General features: G+C 36.2%; 1 protein-coding gene across 1 annotated transcript in view; it reads left to right on the plus strand.

The window, feature by feature from the left end:
• Positions 1 to 13341, plus strand: part of sema6d (semaphorin 6D) — a 238976-nt gene that overhangs the window by 118114 nt on the left and 107521 nt on the right. Inside the window, exon 3 of the mRNA XM_031897617.1 lies at positions 5201 to 5272. The gene's annotated coding sequence lies outside the window, so the exon portion shown is untranslated. The remainder of the gene's footprint in view (positions 1 to 5200; positions 5273 to 13341) is intronic.

The following is a 13341-nucleotide window of genomic DNA, read 5'->3' on the forward strand; positions in this document are numbered from 1 at the left end:
AAATTATTTATGTAATTTATGTATCTCATATATGTACCTCTCTAATGCCTAATTCCTGGCCAGCTCATATGCCTACAGGTCTATACTGTATAGCAGTAATGAAAATCCTATAAAGAGAAAACAGGGAAATTGTGGGGAATACAATTAATCAAGCTCCAATTTAGCAAAATATGTTAATTGTCCTTTACCAGCTGGTTGCCAGTTTGAGGGGTATTTATTCATCATTAGGAGGACACACAATTCCAAAAGAGCATTAGAAAGCGTCTAAAATAAACCAAATTCCTAAACTCTAAATGAAAATATACAATTGTATATTATATTTCAAAGTGTTTTGCCAATCTTTGTGATCAAACAGCTTTGGTTATGTTGAATTATCATTTCAAACACAGGGAAATGAGTAACACATTTACTTAACTATAATAAACCTATTCAACCAATCACCAGTTAGCACTTGTTATGGTAGTATGATTGAAGTATTAAACATCTGAATCTCTGGCACCATAATAGTATTTCATTAGATTTTCATTAGACTTTCTTAAGGCTCATTTACTTAAATAAATAAAGATTTGCACCTTTGCATTAACTTATATCTATCTCATTCTAATTAGTTTTGATCTGATTGTTATTTATTAGGCTGACAGTACAATTTTAACTTATATTAGTAAAAATGGTCTCCTTCTCCAGGGGAGCTAGTAAACATATAGAATGTCTGAAGAGGTAAATAGCGACTGGCTGCAGAATTACTGAATAGGCTAAAATTATATATGGTCCTCAATTCAGTATGGGTATAAGGCAATGTATACCCTTCTGTGTACAAATAAGAAAATTGCAAATGTTTGTTATTGTTCAGACTTTACCTCCTTTCCTAGACTGAGCTCTTAATAAAAAGTCATGGATATTTCTGGGGGGCATATTAACCAAGCTATTGCCTTACTATTATATTCATGTATGCATGTTTGGCAATGTAAATGACTGAAGAGAATAGTATGATGGAATCGGCTAACAGCGATACTTATTTCCATGTCACCCTGCATATTACTTCAAAAATGACTTGGTGTGAATAAGCATGCCAATGTTAAACATATTAAAGGCTTTTGTGTACCTAGAGTGAATCTATTAGAGCAAGATCCAAATGTAAACATCACAGTCTATGAGTTCTTGAGTATGAGATTCTTGAAGGCCTGCAACAGAGTTGGTTGGTATGGTCCGGTTATTAAAATATGAGAGGGTATGATATGTATATATGTGTATCTATAGTATCCAAGGTCTTGGCACCCTGTAGTTAGTAAATAGACCTAGTTTAGAATAGCAACAGATTTCTGCCCATTTCATAGTGCAGTCTCGGCTACAGCTTCAACAGGAAAATATCTGAAGTGATAAATCATATAGTGCCTGGTGGTTATTGAATATAGATAACTGTGACTCCAACAGGTGACGGAACCCTAAAGAAGGGGTGCTCAGGCTCTGAGCCTTCCATTGTGTGTTTCACAGCACCCAAAATTTGTGAGCTGTTATGAATTATTGGAAGTTATAATTCACTACAGATCTATGGGTTTGGGACCCTGTGCCTAAGGAAGGGAACATGAAGCACCAACTCATCACTGCAAATGCATTCTGCAAATGCTTTTCTCATGTATTATTCAATAAACCAACTATTATCTGTTTAAGTCAATGGAGTTCCAAGCTCCAGTAACTTTTAATGGATAAAGTGCAAATGCATTAAATCCAACAATCTATTGTAGTCCACATGCAACATTCCCTTCTAAAAAAAACCCATCCAGAGGCCAAGGGTTGTGTCACAATAGTTATATTCTTCACTGGTGCAAATATGCAAGGGATTACATGTTCTCCACCATTTGACACTTACATTTAAGTTTTATGTAGCAATGGTCTACCTTTCTGCTAGTGCCTCTGATATCATTAAACTACTTGAACTTTTTCCATGTGACTATCATATTGTGAATTGGGTTACCTTGTGTTTTTATACTGATTACATGACCATCCCCTGGGGATCAATAAAGTTTGTGGAATTATTATTACAGCTATGACTGTTATTGGTCCGGCATGGTTCAATAGCCTCTACATCTGATACATCAATATTAACCTACCGTTAATTTCCATCATAAATGGGCAGTAAAGCACAACCTCAGTGACAAATTAAGAATATACAGCTTATGTCAGTCGGTATACAATTATATTTAGTTTGATCCTGACTTATGATCTGCTAGAAATTCTAGATAATGATGAGTAAGGTGTGGTTTGCTAATAAATGTTAAGAGTAAGACGTGTCTAATTTACAACCATGACAGTTCTCTTTGCATTGTGTCAATAAAATAACACAGCCATTCGATAGACAGAAAAAGGCTATCAATATTTGATGAACAGATCAATGTGGATTCCATTTTCCCCACAAGTCAAGATTAGAAAATTGATAATAACCTGGCAAGAGAAAACACAGCCGATAAAAGCCTTGAAAAGTCTAAAAAGCACCCTTTATTTAAAATGAACAGATCTATAAATGTGAGAAAATAATACACCAAGCAAAGTGGTAAAATTCAGAGGTCAGGACCATAGAACAACATTCATTCAGGCCTCAGTGAGAGAGTGCACTTTACAGATATGATATTGTTTACCCGTTTAACCATCTATGTGACAGCGGAGTTCACAAGAACCTGACTGTAAACATTTCACTTAGCCTCTGCTTCCAGGCACTGGGCATTAAAGGAAGCCGTTCAGTGGGATTATGTCAAACAGGTTCTGGTGTCTCGCCTAATCCTCACATTTTAAATGGAGCCTCTCAGCATTAAAACAGTTTTTGTATCTCCTCCTGCTGAGATATGTTGTAATTTTTCCAGAAAAATGTTCATCTTTTTTTCATTACATGACATGATTTTCTTATATTTAATATGTCCTCTACCCTGTTAAGTATAAGCATCTGCTCTAAGAATGAACAACTTTCAGTAGATACATGTATGTTTTTTCTGACCTGTGAGTTGCATGCTGCAGCTTCCTCAGTGCCGGACTGTTCCACTTATTCATAAAAGAGAGAATATACTCAGATGATTTCCAAATGCCCTTACCCGCCTGATACTGTTGAATGAAAAGCATCCTATTAGATGTATACAGAAGGTTAACAGGTGGCCCTTGGCACCAAAACGCTCGCTTGTAGAAGTCCTAGCATGATTAAACCCTAAAGTCTTGTCATAGCCTGTCCATACATATAACATTAAAGGCATGGCTCAACAGGTTAATTCTTAGAATGTTTGAGAATGGCCTATTCTTAGTAACTTTTCAGTTAGTCTTTATTTTTTATAGTTCTTGAATTTATTTGCTTTCTTCTTCTGACTCTTTCCATCTTTAAATGGGGGTCACTGACCCCAGCAGCCAAAAATGGTTGCCCTGAGAGGCTACAATTTAATTGTTATTGTTACTTTTTAATTACTTATCTTTCTATTTAGGCCCTCCTCTATTCATATTCCTGTCTCTCTTTCAAACCACTGCCTGGTTGCTAGGTTTAATTGGACAATTGGGACAATAGATAGGGGGCACCTACCATGGGACAGAGTGAAACTTAAGGAGGGTGTACAGGGTCAAATGGCTCAATTAGGAAAGGAAAAAAGAAAAAGTATGACCTACAAAATTGCACCTCCCCCTCTTTTGAAAACTTAACCTTTATTGAGATCTACATATGAAATTAAAATAATTAAGGATGTGTTGTTCAAAAATAACAAGGTTAAAATTTGCATTAAAACTATTGTTGGTTTAGGCAGGACCAACCGGCCATTCTCCCAATAAGTCAGCATTAACCAACTATTATATATGTACGGTATATAGTCATTCAGACTGCCACCCACTGCCACCCAAATTGCCCCCCACACCACCCAACCAGTCACCCTTCTTGCGGCTAAGAGTCCTGTCTATCCAAAACTATGAGTGAGTGACTTAAGGGCGCATTGGTCCAGTATATTGGTCCAGAGCTGGCTCATTATTTAGCATATATAATGGTTGGTTAATTCTGACTTCTTGGGAGAATGGCCGGTTGGTTCTGCCTAAACCTACAATAGTTTTAATGTAAATTTTAACCTTGTTATTTTCAAAAGAGGGGGAGGTGCAATTTTGTAGGTCATACTTTTTCTTTTTTCCTTATCCCTTAATACCAGATATGTGCTAAAATTCCAAACTGGAAAGCTGCTGAACAAAAAGCTAAATAATTTTTAAAAATGCAAATAATAAAAAATGAAGGCCAATTGCAAATAGTCTCAGAATAGCACTGTCTACATCATACCAAACGTTGATATTAAGATGAGCAACCCATTTAAGCATATAAAATTGTTTGCCCCTGTACTCACTGAAGCCTAAAAAAGAATATGGCTAAACATGGCTAGACATGTTTTATAATAACTTTAAAAGCCCTATAAGAGCCCTATAACATGTTTAATGATTTAAAAGCAGTCAACACAGCTCTACACCTTGAATCCTGTAAGGCCATTTTTTTTTATTTCCTGTCACACTGCACATGCTCATTGTGGTCTGAATTGATATTGAAAAACTAAGCTTAGGGGTTGTCAGAAATCATATTAGTGGAAAGTGAGGTTCCATCTGGCAGAGAAGCTAATAGTACTCCTACAGGGCTGATTATCAATCAATTATTATGCAGAATGCACTGGTTTCTGTGCCATCATGTAATGTGAATATGAATGAATTACAAATTAATAGCAAGCAATACCTTTCTAATTTGTGTGTGTATCTATATCTGTATTAAAAATGCCACTTATTCTGTAATCCATGTGAATTGTATCATATACTGTACACATTACCCTAGCTTTAAGGGGAGAATAGACCCTAATCTATACATATATGGGGTGAAGCACAAAGGATTAGGCCTCAAATTACAAATATGAAATGATTGGTTCATGGTACAAAGTGCCAAAACACAGCAATTTGTACTTGTGTTTTGCTCTGTTTTTTTTTGTACTTTGCCCTATTTTCTTTATAAGAGCCCTAAAAACAGCAGTGAAGTTTTTGTTGAATTTTTTTGTAGGCAAGGAATGCTCACTGATTTGTTCAGTTATTGTAAGGCCCCTGTTATAAATGATTGTATTGTATAACTTGCTGGCATTGTGTAAATACATAATTTATGTAATAGGTATAAATACATTATGATGTATCTGAAAGAAAATATTTTTTTTAACTTATCCAGAGCCTGCAGCAATGAGAAGGATGTAGGATCCAGGTGTAGAAGGAAATGAGAAGCACAGAGCTGGGAGTAAAGGTAAGGGCCATAATGTTTTTAAGGCTGCTATTAAACTTGATATATATCTTTCACTCTACCTGGCTTTAACCTGCAAACATGGGAATTTTACCTGGCTTAAGTGGGGCATACACTGCCGGTCATTTGCACATTGGATGCAACAAACCTACTGATTAATGTCTGGTTGGCCTGTCTGTGGGCCCCATACACAAACCACTAAGCAGCGGACCTGGTCTGGAAAACCACGCTGGCAGTTTTATTAGCCCGTGTATTGGTCACCTTTAGGAACAGCATATAGGGCTTTTGGCTGCAGTGTTACTACTGGATGACTAAATAAATCCTTAGCTGCAGTCTTTTTAACTAGCTCTGGGTTATGATTTAGGCATTTTCTAGCTAAAATCAATGCTCTGGCAAATAGTAATTCACTTCTAGTAAAAACATTTACTTGGTAGCCAAGATGCCTCTTAAGCAGCGTATTCATTTATATACACAAAAGCCATAAATAACCTGTACATACCTAGTAGTTGCTTTGGTTAGGGCTTTTGCTGGGTTTCAATGGCAGAAAGGAAAGTGTAGCATAAGCAGGAGTAAGTATGTTCCCCATGTAAGTACAAAAAGTGTCAATAAGCTTTCCAGCAGTAAATTAAAATATTTTTCCCAAACAGTACTATATTTATTATTTATATATTTAGAAACAACAACAAGAGATCCTCTGCACTCACCCATTATCAATATATATAGGACATTAAGACATTCTGTGCATTAAGCTACTAAGAAATGCCCTTCCCTTTAAACAAAACAGGGATTGTTTGTCCATATATTGCAATATACTTCAAGCTGGCCAACTGCGTCAAAGTCATCCCTTCTGGCCAGTTCCTACACTGACTTATGCGATTCATTAAGAATTCTACTGTTTCAATATACATTTAACAAAGGGACTACGTTTTACCTGCAACTTTCTTGGTTTCAAGGTTAAAACCCCCATATGGTTGCCCTTTTATTGGCTCCACTGAGATCACCTGACTGCAGCTGGGAAGGGTGGGAGCTACAACATGGAGCTGGCCACTGCTCCTGTATAAACTATAGCAAAAAAAGGGAAAGTTGTGCTCAACCACTAAATTTTAAACCATTAGGCGGGGGTGCAATGAGGTTGTGACCACAAAATACATAGAAACAACAACAAGAGATCCTCTGCACTCACCCATTATCAATATATATAGGACATTAAGACATTCTGTACATTAAGCTACTAAAAAATGCCCTCCCCTTATTAATATATTTATATATCTATATTACATGTTTTAGTAGTCGAAACACACACTTTTTATTCAGACGATGGTATCGCTTTAAAGTTGTGTTCTTTTACCAGTTTCTAATTCTGACTACATTATTGCATGTTTTGCACATAACTGTTTTTGCCAGGAAAGATTCATTGTCTCATCAGGCAGAATATTTATCTTTGACAAAATGATAAAGCTACATAATACTGCCGTAACATCTGTTGCTCATTTAAGCATTTTCAGTCTGTAGTGCGAAAAATAAATATGGGATGCATGTTCGGTTTTTGTATTTTTAGGAGGGGGGGAAAGATGACAACCCAGGGTATCTAAATTATACATTCAATCTGGAAAATTCTTCTGTCTTCATGTTCTATTTAAATCTCATATAGAGAATCATTATCCCGCATTTGCATATTAAAGTTGGAACATTAAAGCAAACAGGCATTTATAAATAAGCTTCGCTATGTTCCAGATCTCTATAAATGACTCAAGTAGTTTCTTCCCATCAAATGATGTTTGACAATAATCATATGTTAATGAAATGTATAATTAATCATAAAATACCAACATCTGTTAGCCTTATATTGTAGGCTGATTTGAGTGTACTATTTTCAAAGTGTCACTATTAGCCTAAATTATGTTAAAATCCTTTAAATACAAACTGCTTTCATTAGTTACTAATGTAGGATGGCATGTGCAGAATAAACTAAGGAAGGTCATTTTTATTTGCTTTTTTTTAGCCAAATGCAATCAATTTTTTTTAGCTCCTAAAATATCTAAAATGCTCTGCTAGCAGATGGATCCAATTTGCTAGCAGAATGACACGGGACATTGATTGATTAATCCTTTGAGCCCTGGCTAACTAATAACACCAACCCAGGAAGCCTCCACTTTGTTTCACAAAAAGAAATCATTAACAACTCCCAACTTTAGACACCGCTCTCCGTCATATAGACATAGGTATGTACCTGATTAAATATATCTCCAGAAATAAGGCTTGTCAATTAAAGAGAAGGTATATACATTCAGTAATAGGAGAGTTTAATTCCCATTTGCTTCATTGTTTTGTTGTACAATGAAGCACAAGGACATTGCTATATATGAAGAAGTCTATATAAAGTCACTGTTATCCTGCTTTTCCCTTTTATGAACTGCTCCATAGACTACAACAGAACAGCATCACTGAGTGATCATTAAACATTGTATTTTAGCATTGTCATTCATTGAGTTATCAAACATTTCACATTAATATTTAAATTGGAGGAGAAACATACAGAAATGATGGGTATACACAAAAAAAGGGGCTCATTTACATAATGCTTTTCTCCCATGGGATTCAAAGCACTTTTCCAGCAGGCAATGCAGCCATTATAGGACCCAGGGAATTAAACCAGGGTCTCTTGCATGAGATAAATTATTTAGCATAGGGTTTTAGGAGTTACTCATGGAGACTGAATACAGTTTGTGTATAAATGGGAAAAGGCACGCTAGTGAGATAGGAATCAGACAACCTCCTTCTGAAACAATGGTTTTGGGAAGATAATGCTAATTTGTTTACACATCATTTTGAAGACTCGGAAACAGAATCTGGCTAAAGCCACAGAACACTCATACATCCAGGCTTAACCTTTTAAAGAACTGATAAAGAAAGCACATCTGTCCATGGGAAAGGGTTCTAGGCTAAGGATATGTTGCATGACCTTAGATCAGTTCTCCCCAAACAGTGTTTCATACGCAACATGTTTCTCATCTCCCCCTTTGATGTTGCTCCCTGTGACCTCAAAGTATGTGCCCAGTTTTAAATGTCTGGCTTGAGGGCAAGTTTTGGAAGCATAATACAGTTTTACTGCAAGCAGGGTCTTCTGCAGGCTAGCAGACTATGTGGGGCTACCAAATAGCCAACACAGCCCTTATTTGGCATCCCCAATGGACTGTGTTCATGCTTCTGTGGCTCCCCAACACTTTTTTACATCTTTGAGTGTGGCACAATAGTAAAAAAAACATTAGGGAACTCTGCTCCTGGATCTTACAGATGAACTGTATATACTTGCTGCAGCATTACTGAATACTAGGGTGACTCCAATGACCATGGCTGTTTATATAGCCTTGAACCATATTTTGCTTTCTATCGTTATATTTACACCTTTATACAGTGAGTTTCTGTTCCTGCATATTTTCCTATATAGTTCTTATTTTGCAAAGCCTGCACATTCCCTCAGCCAGGTACTATATCAGAGCACAACCAGCCCTTGTACTAAGTATCCTAGCATTATTAGCTGCCTGTTCTATTTTATCATAGATGAATAAAGCCATTGGCAGTATTTTCTGGACCGCCGAAATTTCCTTTCAGTCATCAGCTTTCCAGGTCATATCAATTCTGTAACTACAAGAGAACAAGCCCTTGGTAAAATGGAATGATTTACAATACTGGAGAAAGGAATATCTTAGCAATATCTAAGAATACCAGTATATAACGGAAATTCTATGAAAAGCAGAACAGTAATAGAATAAAGGAAAACATAACACACAAATATAATAGTTTTCCAGTTTAATCACTCATGTTTTTATACAATGTATGTTGAGCTACATAACATTTATAAGACTAAAAGCATCTATACTTGTATCCTGCTGTGAAATATCCTTGCTTGCAAAAAAAGCTAATTTTGAAACCTATGTCATGGGTGTATTTAAATCAATAACATCACATAATCTCATTTGGAACAGGCATGACCAATGCCCAGATGTCCCAATGAGCAGCAAAGCATTGCTTATGTCATTTGGTTACTCAGTAATAAATAAAATATTAAGCTCTAAATTTAGATATTTACATTGTAGAACAGAAATAGCTATAGAAACTGTCATGCAGGGCTGGAAATGCACGTAAAAAGAACAATTATACTTATGGGGGGAAATAAAATAAATTGCTGAACAGGAACTTATAAAAGAAGTTTGCTTCTCTTTTAACATGCAAATTGCAGTTGTTTCAAACTCAATAGGGATTGGCAGTGACCATCCGAAAGCTCCTAAACTAGACAATACCATGACCGTGTAAAAACATCTGGACTTTGGCCACTAATTTTGTTTCCCTCTCTGTTGGGCTGTGTTTGTTCCTGTGCTATTCCTCAGAAATGTTATTCCAAACAGTTTGCAAGGGTAGCTGTGTCAGCATATAAATGGCTCTCAATTAAGCTTACAAAATTTCCCACAACTTTAATTAAAAGATAAGCCCAACATGTTTTTGCTAAATAATCGAACTTCAGGAATGTGTTTTTCTTAAGCGGCTCACCTTAGAATATCGAATGCCTTTGTGTTCAGCAGAGGATTTCACCTATAGATTGTTTTTGATTCTGACTCATTTATAGAGAGTGGAGCTTTAAAAGGTCACAGCAAAACAGAACTAGAAATGAAATGGAACCATTATGGTCTACATCAGCCTGATCCAATGCAAACAAAGTAGGCACAGATGAGCAAATGGTACAGAGGAACCTCTATTTGTGATAACAAACATTGTGTAATTGGCTTACTGCATGAACAATCACAATCTCCCACACAGTGTGACCACACGCACACATCTATATATCACAAAGTCTAAGGCTGATGGTGTATGGAGCATTTTTCAGCTACTGCTCTACAGTCGAAAAGTTACCAAAATCATCCCCTATCACCTTGCCATTCTATAGAAGGCTTTAAAATAGTGCTTTTTAACCCAAAACTCACTAGTGAACCAGAGGCATTTCCAATTATAGTCAATGGGTGGTGACAGGGGGCCACTCAAGAGGTTGAAAAGTACACTGGATGCTATCTGGCTGGGAAGAAACAAATGCAGAGACAATGTACTAGGAAATGTCAGAAAGTTCTAAGTAATTTTGACTGTGCCAACTTTGGCATCCTGAGAGGATATTCACCTGTGTGTACTATAGCCAGTTATAATCTGGGTAGCACATTTTATTTTAACACAAAAGAGCCATGAATATCTTTATCCCTATGAACAGTGCTTGGTGATGTTATGGATTTTTAAGATCTTGTGTACGCACATGTTGTCAATAAACTTCTCTCTTAAAACAGCATCGGTATCGCTATCTCTGAGGGGTCAGGTAAAAAATCCGCAACAATGCCATCAATTAGTTATAATAGGTGTTTAGTGATGTCATTTCTGTCACATGTCTGTCACCTTGGCGTTCCATGACCTGTATAAAAGCACTCAGCCTTTGGCCTTGTGCTCTTATATGGTGAAATAACTCCTTGGTGACCTATAATACCCTTGTATTCTACAATAGAGGTACATTATTCACTATATTACATGTATATTGCCTTATAATATCCCTTATGGGAGCAGCATCTGGTTGCTGCGCATGAGGATAATTATATTTTTAAAACAATTTAGCTACCAACTCATTGGTTGGGGTCCTCTTATTTGTTTTTATAGCTCTTGTTCATTATTTGTGACAATGTTAGTATATTAGTTACTGCATATTATGATTTTTTTTATATTATTTGCGTTTATCGTAAAAACATTGTATATATACTTATTTGTTGCTATGACAATCACTATATGGTTTGGTGCCCTTTTAAATGAGGGAGGATATTTTGGTTTATATCTGAGGTTTCTACTGTTTGTTTCCCTGAGGAAGACCACTGATAGGATTTTAGAAGTGCTCCTCCATATTGCGTGCAATCTCTCACTCCCTCTCTCCTCTTTCTTTCTCTCTCTCATTTTCTCTCCCTACCTATATGTATATATACTGTGTATATATATATATATATATATATATATATATTTTTTTTTTTCCAACAGATATGATATACACTCAAAAGTGGCGAGACGCCGCTGAATCCATATTGAAAGTCCAACACAGCCGCACTCCAACACTGCTAAAATGTAGCATTTATTTTAGAAAAGTTAAAAGCAATAAGCTTGAGAAGGGTGCGGAAAGCCACCGAAACTTCTCACAACTGTGTAGATAAGCACTTTAATAAATTATGGATGTGCTTTGAGTAATTGGAAACATTTATTGCTTCTAAAATAAATACTACATATTAGCAGTGTTGGAGTGTGGCTTACTATATATACATATGTATATATATATTGCTCGCTCCTATAAATTGTGCATAAATCCAACACACTTATTGTGTTCCAGCCATAAAGAACCTGTTAAATATATCCTTGGAAATCAATGTGTAGAGAAGTCACATGACTTATTAAAGCTTCTCTATTGTGAGAACTAAATACCACCATTTCCATTTAAAAAAAAAAATGTAGCTGTATCTGAATATATCAAGAGGTCACCCTTGTTTTGACCATGAATACACTGCATACAATTGTCACAACTTTCCATAAAAAACAATAGGAACTTTTAAATATATATATAATTCATTCAACAAAGCATGTATCAATTATAATAAATTATTAGAGTTCTTGGTGAAGCTGGAACTGTTATTGCTTTTTATTATGTAAGTGACATCTATGAGAGTAACATGAATATAAAGAAAAGGAGATTTTTTTTGTGTGTGATGTTTTGGTGTGAGTTCCCCTTTGTAACTGGCTCTCTTGTTGGAGCAGGGTGCTTCAGTGCAGCAGTAGCATCTTATCTACAGTTTGAGATCTTCAAGTGAAAGAAACCAAATAAAGACTGCTGGTAATTTAAATTAGGCCCACCGGAGGTAAATCAGTCCCTCTCTTAGGGCAACATTTCCCTGAATATAAGATTCCCTGGAGAGAACTGAAAACAACATTCAATTAAAAATTCTGTCTCTGTGTATTTATACAATTCTGCCGCCAAAATCCACAAACTAGAAAAGTAAAAGTGAGGGAGGAGGAAATTGAGGAGATTTATGGTAACAGCAGGGAAGCTAAGCTTGAGACACCAGAACAAAGAATGACCTCTAAAACCAGCCTGAATAGAGTTATGGACTTTGGTGAAATAGGAATCTTCTATGCAATAGCCCCGTCATCAGCACAACTGGAGCTTAATTAATTACCCCCTACGATCCCTTCACAAATCAACTATTGTTTTTGGTGCTGATCTCGAAATATAGCAGAAAAGTGCCGATGTACAGAGTACACTAAAACAAATCCAGCTCCCAAAAGCCTCTCTGACAACATCCAAGTCTGGTAATGGCTTTTATTGATCTACCATGGTACTTCATTTTGTAACGTCGCCTCCCAGTCATATGCAGGTTTTAAGGATAGTGCTACATAAGGACAGCAGTTTAACCAATTTTGGTCACTGGGACTCAGTTTCCAGTTTGATAAGGACCAACACATGCCAGTAGTTTCCCAAAACATTGCCTTAAGAGTAGAAGATAGTAGAAGTATCATGTGCATCAGAAATTGTTCAGGGGCAACAGAAAATAGAGCAGTTTATCAGAATATGAATTACTTTTGAAAAGGTCTTTCAAACTGAAGAAGAGCCTGATGTTATAGTTGTCCCACAGCCTCAAACAAACAAGGTTTTCAGGTTATTGGAGACAAGAGGAATTGTTCGGCTTCTGGGTGGCCACCTATTAATCAGATAGTTAGCAGTAATTTGTAGGAAAACAAACTTTCCCTCTAACATACATTGTCCAGTTATGACTTAGGGAGAGTTCATATGTAATATTGTGGATTAGTATGCAGTAAACCGAGTTTTGCTGTTGGATTGTATATACTAAGTCCTTATTTTGGCCATATTACAATCAGTTACTTTAAATTTCAATACCCAGGCTTCAGTTAAGATTTTAAACTTGATATTGAAGGATTTTCTGAAGAACATATATTTGTCACCATGTTAAAAATTCACTTAATTGGTCAGTGAATTTCAAAGGCAGAAA

Source organism: Xenopus tropicalis, chromosome 3, assembly GCF_000004195.4.
Source record: "Xenopus tropicalis strain Nigerian chromosome 3, UCB_Xtro_10.0, whole genome shotgun sequence".
Taxonomy (NCBI): Eukaryota; Metazoa; Chordata; class Amphibia; order Anura; family Pipidae; genus Xenopus; species Xenopus tropicalis.